The sequence below is a fragment of the Carya illinoinensis genome, chromosome 4, assembly GCF_018687715.1.
Source record: "Carya illinoinensis cultivar Pawnee chromosome 4, C.illinoinensisPawnee_v1, whole genome shotgun sequence".
NCBI lineage: Eukaryota > Viridiplantae > Streptophyta > Magnoliopsida > Fagales > Juglandaceae > Carya > Carya illinoinensis.
Window position 1 is genome coordinate 37,217,292 of NC_056755.1, and position 7,708 is coordinate 37,224,999.

Consider the following 7,708-nt stretch of genomic DNA (forward strand, 5'->3'; position numbering starts at 1 on the left):
CTTAGATCACTAAGAAGAAATAAGATACTAGTCATGGCTGAAGAAGATCGTGAGGTACTACCACGCACCTTGAAGGACTATGTACGGCCAGTTGTGAATGGAAATTACTCGAGCATAATGCGCCAGCCAATCAATGCCAACAACTTTGAGCTCAAACCAGCTTTGATTAGCATGGTGCAACAGGCTCAATTCAGTGGATCACCACTTGATGATCCCAATATTCACCTGGCTATGTTCTTGGAGATTTGTGATACTGTGAAGATTAATGGTGTTACTGAAGACACCATTAGACTGAGATTGTTTCCCTTCTCTTTGAGGGACAAGGCTAGAGGTTGGCTACAATCTCTACAACCGGGAAGCATCGTTAGTTGGCAGGACATGGCTGAGAGGTTTCTTGCTAAATTCTTTCCTCCTGCCAAAACAGCCCAACTCAGGAGTGAGATTGGCCAATTCAAGCAAAATGATTTTGAGTCACTCTATGAAGCATGGGAAAGGTATAAGGACTTGATTCGACGTTGCCCACAACATGGATTGCCAGATTGGTTGCAAGTTCAGATGTTCTATAATGGGTTAAATGGGCAAACTCGAACTATAGTTGATGCTGCTTCTGGTGGAACTTTGATGTCGAAGACAGCTGAAGGTGCTACTGCACTTTTGGAGGAAATGGCCTCAAACAACTATCAATGGCCAACTGAGAGGACTTTGGCTAAGAAGGTTGCTGGAATTCATGACTTGGAGCCGATAGCAGCTCTTTCCGCTCAAGTAGCTACTCTATCTCATCAGATTTCAGCCTTGACAACTCAAAGGATACCACAAAGTACAGAATATGTTGCATCCACAAGCATGATAGTTCCAAGCAATGAGGCGAGTCAAGAACAAGTTCAATATGTCAACAATCGGAACTACAATTATCGTGGTAATCCTATGCCAAATTACTATCATCCAGGGCTTAGAAATCATGAGAATTTGTCATATGGAAATACCAAGAATGTGTTGCAACCTCAACATCCTCCCGGATTTGATAGCCAACCAAGCGAGAGGAAGATGTCACTTGAGGATGCCATGGTTTCCTTTGTTCAGGAGACCAATGCAAGGTTTAAAAAGACTGATTCACGGTTGGACAACATTGAGACTCATTGTAGCAATATGGGAGCTGCTATAAAGAATATTGAAGTGCAAATTGGGCAACTAGCCACTACCATCAATGCCCAACAAAGAGGAGCTTTTCCCAGCAACACTGAAGTGAATCCAAAGGAACAATGCAAGGCCATCACACTTAGGAGTGGAAAAGAAATAGAGAGGTCACCATTGAAGGAGAGCAAGTCCACCCCTACAGCTGTGAACATTGGCCAAAGCAAGAATAAAGTAGAAGAAGATGAGATTGTCAATGACACACTAGAGGAGACCGACTTTGCTCCTACAATTTCATTTCCTGACAATCCTCCTATTCTTGCTCCTCCACTTCCTTACCCTCAGCGTTTTCAAAAGCAAAAACTAGATAAGCAATTTTCTAAGTTTTTGGATATTTTTAAGAAAATTCACATTAATATTCCTTTTGCAGATGCCTTGGAACAAATGCCAAACTATGTCAAATTCTTGAAGGACATCATTTCCAAGAAGAGAAGGTTGGAGGAGTTTGAAACAGTGAAGCTTTCTGAAGAATGCAGTGCCATTCTTCAAAAGAAATTGCCTCAAAAATTGAAAGATCCAGGGAGTTTCACTTTGCCTTGCACTATTGGAGATTCATTTTTTTGATAAAGTTTTATGTGATCTTGGTGCTAGCATTAATCTTATGCCACTTTCTGTTTGCAGGAAATTAAGACTTGAAGAGATGAAGCCTACAACAATTTCTTTGCAACTAGCGGATCGGTCCATCAAGTATCCACGTGGGATCATAGAAGATGTATTGGTAAAGGTGGATAAGTTCATTTTTCCTGCTGATTTTGTGGTGTTGGACATGGAAGAAGATGAAGATGTCCCACTAATTCTTGGGCGACCATTCTTGGCTACGGGAAGAGCTTTGATTGATGTTCAAAAGGGTGAGTTAACATTGAGAGTGAACAAGGAAGAAGTTTTGTTCAAAATTTACCAAGCCATGAGAATTCCAGAAGAGCCAAGCACTTGCTTCCGGGTTGATGTCATTAAGCAAGGTGTGGAAAAGCCCTTTAAAGAAGATGCACCAGCCAATCACCTAGAACGAGCCTTGCAGCAGGATACATCACTTAGCAATGAAGTGGAGAGGAACTATACTCTTATTCCTTTTGGAGATCCCGATTGATGAAGATTGAAAAGTCTGGCTGTAGACTTTAAAACAAGCGCTTATGGGAGGCAACCCATAGATCTATCTTTCTTTCTTTCATTTATTTTTTTTATCTTTATTTATTTAAGTTTTAATAAATTGGTTTTTGATGCAGGTTTATTTAGCAAGAATAAAGAGCTGGAAAATTTTAAAACCTCGGAAGGTTCACCATAAAACCAGGGAAGTTCCTTTATTTCTTCAATCCTTTTTACTTTCGCATCACAATGAGGACATTGTTTAGTTTAAGTTTGGGGGTGTAAACTCCTATAATTATTTGATCCTCTTGTTTTCTAAGTTTTGGGTTGTTGATGGGTTGTTTGATTCTTTTACCAAGCATGCATTGGAGTAAGATTGAATTCTCTATGACTCTGAAATTTGTGATTGAAGATGGTTTTGAGAAAAATTTTCAAAAATTTCTTTTATGTCAAGTGAAGTTTTGTGGGTACTTTGGTTTAAATCTTTGACCTTGAACACAATTGAGCACATAGTCGTTTTTCTCTTATTCCATTTTGCTTATGAAGAGAAGAAGTTGAATTAATTGAAAGAGGGAGGTTCGATTTTGCTTTGCTCTAGAATCCGTTGATGGGTCCTTGAGGCGAAATCCTAGTCGAGACCAAATATTAGAGAAATGATCTAGGCATTTCTTTGGCATAACCCAAAAGCTTTCCCAGCCGTCCTAAATGTCATGCCATCATTACATGGTGTGTTTCCATAGTCAACCCCCTTGAGCCTTCATGAGCCTTTATTGATTCTTTAAACTACATAAACCATGCCCGCTCTAAGCCTGAAAAACAATGAATCTACCGTTGATAGTTTGAGAAAATACTTTGGTGGAGAGTTACATTTAAAAGAGAAAATTGGTTACATGATGAAACGTATTAGGTTTGCTCTGTTCGATCAAAGAAAAAGAAGAAGAAGAAAGGAAGTGATATAAAAAAAAAAAAAAAAAAAAAAAAAAAAAGAAATGAAAAGAAAAAGAAGTAGCCAAGCGGAAAGTGAATTACCTCAAATTTTGTTAAGGGAAGTGTTGGTATTACATCAGTGATTACAGCAATAATAATGCCACAAGTATGAGCATATTGCCAAGAAAGAGCTATGATTTGAATCATGTGAGTTTCTCTTTTAATGTTCTTTTCACTAAGTATTTTCCCAGTTTGTTTAATCTCCCATATCCAGTTCTTTCTTAACCCTCACCCTGTGGCCTATCATTACAACCTTAATAAAGACCTTTTGATCTTTGATTTTGGTGTTGACTACATTAGTGGAGAGGATTTCTGAAAATTGGACTTATGGGGTTAAGTTTTAAGAGAATTCTTTTGATTTTAGTTGTTCTACTTTTATCTGAGTTTGCAGGTGGTTTGAGGTTAAATTGACTATATCACACACACACTCAAGGTCTTAGCTTTAGGTTGAAGTAAACGCCTAACTCTTGCTTGACAAATTGCAAAATTTTTGATTGATTTTCTTGCTATCTTTGATGTTAAAAGAGTAAGATACTAGAGATGAAATCTAAATTCATAAAAGCTTGGTGAGTGATGATACTTCTCTTTGGGGTCGAGTTGATATTGCCTAAACTATCATTTGTTTTTCTTTTTTTGTTTGAGGACAAACAAAGTTGTAAGTTTGGGGGTATTTGATGGCTTGCAAAATTTCATATTGCAGATTTTACAAGTTCGCTCGAGCGGAGGCTCTTGGCCGCTCGAGCGAATTCAGGCAGATTCAAACGCTCGACTGCCGCTCGACAGGGAGTTCGAGCAGGTTGCTGAAAAACGAAGATCGCTCGAGCGGAGACATTGGCCGCTCGAGCGAAATCAGGCAGAGTCGAACGCTCGATGTGCGCTCGATAGGACGCTCGAGCGAAATCAGGCAGAGTCGAACGCTCGACGCGCGCTCGACACCCCGCTCGAGCGAACATCGTATTTTGACAGATTTTAGGTTTTCCGCCGTGGGACCATATAAAAGGCCATTCTTCACTCTAGAGCCGCGGTTTTTTGACTGGAGAACACTCTTTGGGAGAGAAAAACATAGCTAGAGGGATTCAAATCATTTGTTTTGGAGACGGAATTCCAATTTATTGCACGTACGTTGGATTCATACACGAGCACGGACGGGAGAAAGGCGTTGAATCGTTCCCTTGAGCTTTTGACGACCAGTTGAGGCTGCAAGGAGGATTTTTCAGTGTTTATTTTCTTCTTCCCATCTTCTCAGAACAATTATGGTGAATTCGTTTATGTTGAATTCCAATTCTAGCATGAGCTAAATTTTCTTCTTTCTAGGAAAACGATGTAACCTAATTCCGAACTATGCTTGTTTGTCCATGCTAATTTAATGCAATTCTCTATTTGTTTATCTGATTTATTCTGAGTTTAATGCTTCTAATTAACTGGCCATTGATTAGATGATTATTAATCTTGTGATTTGCTATCGAAAGAGGGAATCATAGGGTAGATCTTGGATATTTCAGCATAGGTAAGTATAGAGATCGAAAGACTTGTATGAACCTGTGTAGTAATTAAATCATTGGTCTTATTGCATTCTTGATTATTTAATTTGCATACTCTTGTGTGAATTGATAAACTAGAATCACTTCCAATTGACTATCGAAAGAGGCTTTTGGATGAATTAGAGATTTGCTAATAGACAAAAGAGGTTTAAGTTAAATTAGCTGGATGAGAAAAGCATAGTGAAGAATTATGGTGAAATCGATTTCCTAGAAGGTTTCTTCCCCATTGAATTTGATCTTTGAAAGTCAGTTTTATTTTCTTTGCTTATTTCTCTTTGAGTTGATCTAAGTTTATTTGCAACTACAAAAACCTTAGCGATTCCTCGAGATAAAATTGAGATTAGTAAAATTTTGGTATTTGGCAAGAGTAAGGTACCAATCCCTGAGGACGATACTCTACTTATTACTTTACTATAAAACTACGATACTGTGCACTTGCAGTTTTGCACCGGTCATTATGGATTGGGTACAGTTTATGAAACGAGTTGCTCGTAGAGTGCCTATCGATCTAGTGAGTTATATATTTCTTAAGATTTGATCATAGGCCCACTACATTATGACAGATATATTGCCATTTGGAATCCTGATCACACAATTTTTGTTAGCTGTAAGGGTCTTACTAGATTGAGCGAGTTCGGGAGCTGATTGAACCGATCAACTCCTCGACCTTCTCATGCAGCATGGGACACTTGAGATTTCGTCTTCGTGCTCCCATTACATAGCCGGTAGAGACCTAGGGAGATGCACACACGAGAGATCATAGTGTATCGACCAGTGAGACATCCATACAAGACGCATCATGCACTGTTATTTGTGAGATGATAGCAGATATAATACATGTAGAGATCCATACATAAACATCAAAGGTGATTAATGCAGTGTGTACGGAGATCCAAAGTACCATTTCTAACTTACATATAAAGATTAATTTTATCATTTCTGACTTACATACAAATTTTGCTATCATATCTATGACTCGGGTGATGATCATTACGTAGCTAACATAGTTGGAGACACACCTAGCTAGCATTAAGAATATAATACAAGATTTTGTTGAGTAGTAGTGTGTATCTTTTGTTTGCATTTTTTTTTTTTTTTTGGTTGTATGGACAATATTTTGTGTTTTGTAAAATTAATTTAATTATAAATCATCTTTTTCTTTTCTAAATTAATTATTTATTTCCGTTATACATATATATATTCTTTAACTGCTAATTTTTTATATAAGTCAAATATTTCTTCATAATTAAGTAAGGTATTGTGTTGCCAATAAAAGTTATAGAAATTCTGTCATCATTTGAACGTAATGTATAAGCCTTCGGACATTTTTCCATTCCATTCAAAGATTTCTGCAATTAATTTCCATTTGAACCCTTTATTTTACGTTCAAACAATGATTAACCTTAATGTTCGAACAATTTAATAAGTTGTTTGAATGGTAAGTCAATTACTTGCTAAATTTAGTCACTTAACTTGCCAATTCCTCGTTTGATCTTTTATAATATCCATTCGAAAGTTTATTTTATTATATTCGAAAGATTTATGCAATTAATTTCTGTTTGAACCCTTTATTTTACATTCTAACTGTGACGCCCCCAAATTCTGTTTGGGATCGGACGGACATTTGAAGCGTTGAGACATGCAACATAAGGTTACCTACCCCCGTTCATGACATATAAGATGCAATATTCCTAACATGCATATAACATTATGCAATATTCGCAGCGGATAAATTTTTTCTTTAGCAATACTATGCACCAAACTAAAAATATCCCAAATACTTAAAACATACTTTATATATAAAGACTCATTAAATAACTAAGATCACAACACTAGTTCAAAATGCTTATGATCCAAAAAGTACTGGAGATGCAACTCAATAGTACAAGTAGTAATTTACGTTAACTACTATATTAACATTGACGTCGCATCGTCGCTCAGTCAACTGTGTCTAGTTGGTCAGCTCCTGATTCTCCTTCAGGTCTTGTAACAAGATTTACCATTCAGGAGGAATGGTAGTTGGGACTACCACAGTGAGATTTGATTACAAATCTCAGTAAGTTAATAAAAAACTTCCACACAAACTAATGATGCATGGATGACAGTAAAAGTATAAATGTATAATCAAATTCATAAGTAATTAAAGCATAATTTGACGTACAACATAACATAATTGACATAACTTAAATTGAAACGTGAACTGAACTTGACTTGACGTGAAGTTGATATGAAACTTGACTTAACATAAACTTGTTCTGAAACTTGACTTAACATGAAAAATACATACTCCACAGTTGTTGTGGCCTCATATATTCTACGTGTAAATATATACTCCACAGTTGTTGTGACCCCATGTATTCTACACATCACAATGCAGTTAAATACATATTCCACAGTTGTTGTGGCCCCATGTATTCCACGTGTCATAATACAGTTAAATACATATTCCACAGTTGTTGTGGCCTCATGTATTCTACGTGTTACAATTGTTGTGTCTCACGTAGTATATGCGTCACAATTGCTGTGACCCCATACTTCGTGTGCCATAGTTATTGTGGACCCCACGAAACTGAATGTAACTCAAGATGAAACGTGACTGGAATACGAAAGGACTGAAATCCTGACGTAACATAACGTGACTTGAACATAACTTGAAAGACATGACCAACTTGAGATAGGAACATTTCGTAACATGGCATATAATAGACAACATATTTAACATGATATACTTGCAACAATGAATATTACATAATTTGACATACATGTAATAGATGGCATATTTAACATGATGTACTTGTAATGTATAGCAATACATGACAGAATATATTGTATAACAGATGAAAACTGATGACAGAGTAAATTCTGTGCAACAGACAATTATGTGATGACTTGGCACGTCATGAAAA

At 36.9% G+C, this 7,708-nt stretch overlaps 1 non-coding gene across 1 annotated transcript; it reads right to left on the reverse strand.

Annotated features, from left to right (window-relative positions):
- Positions 1-426: 426 nt before the first annotated feature.
- On the reverse strand, positions 427-533 carry LOC122308700. The gene has a single exon (XR_006242210.1). It is a non-coding gene; the product is annotated as a small nucleolar RNA R71 (small nucleolar RNA).
- Positions 534-7,708: the final 7,175 nt, after the last annotated feature.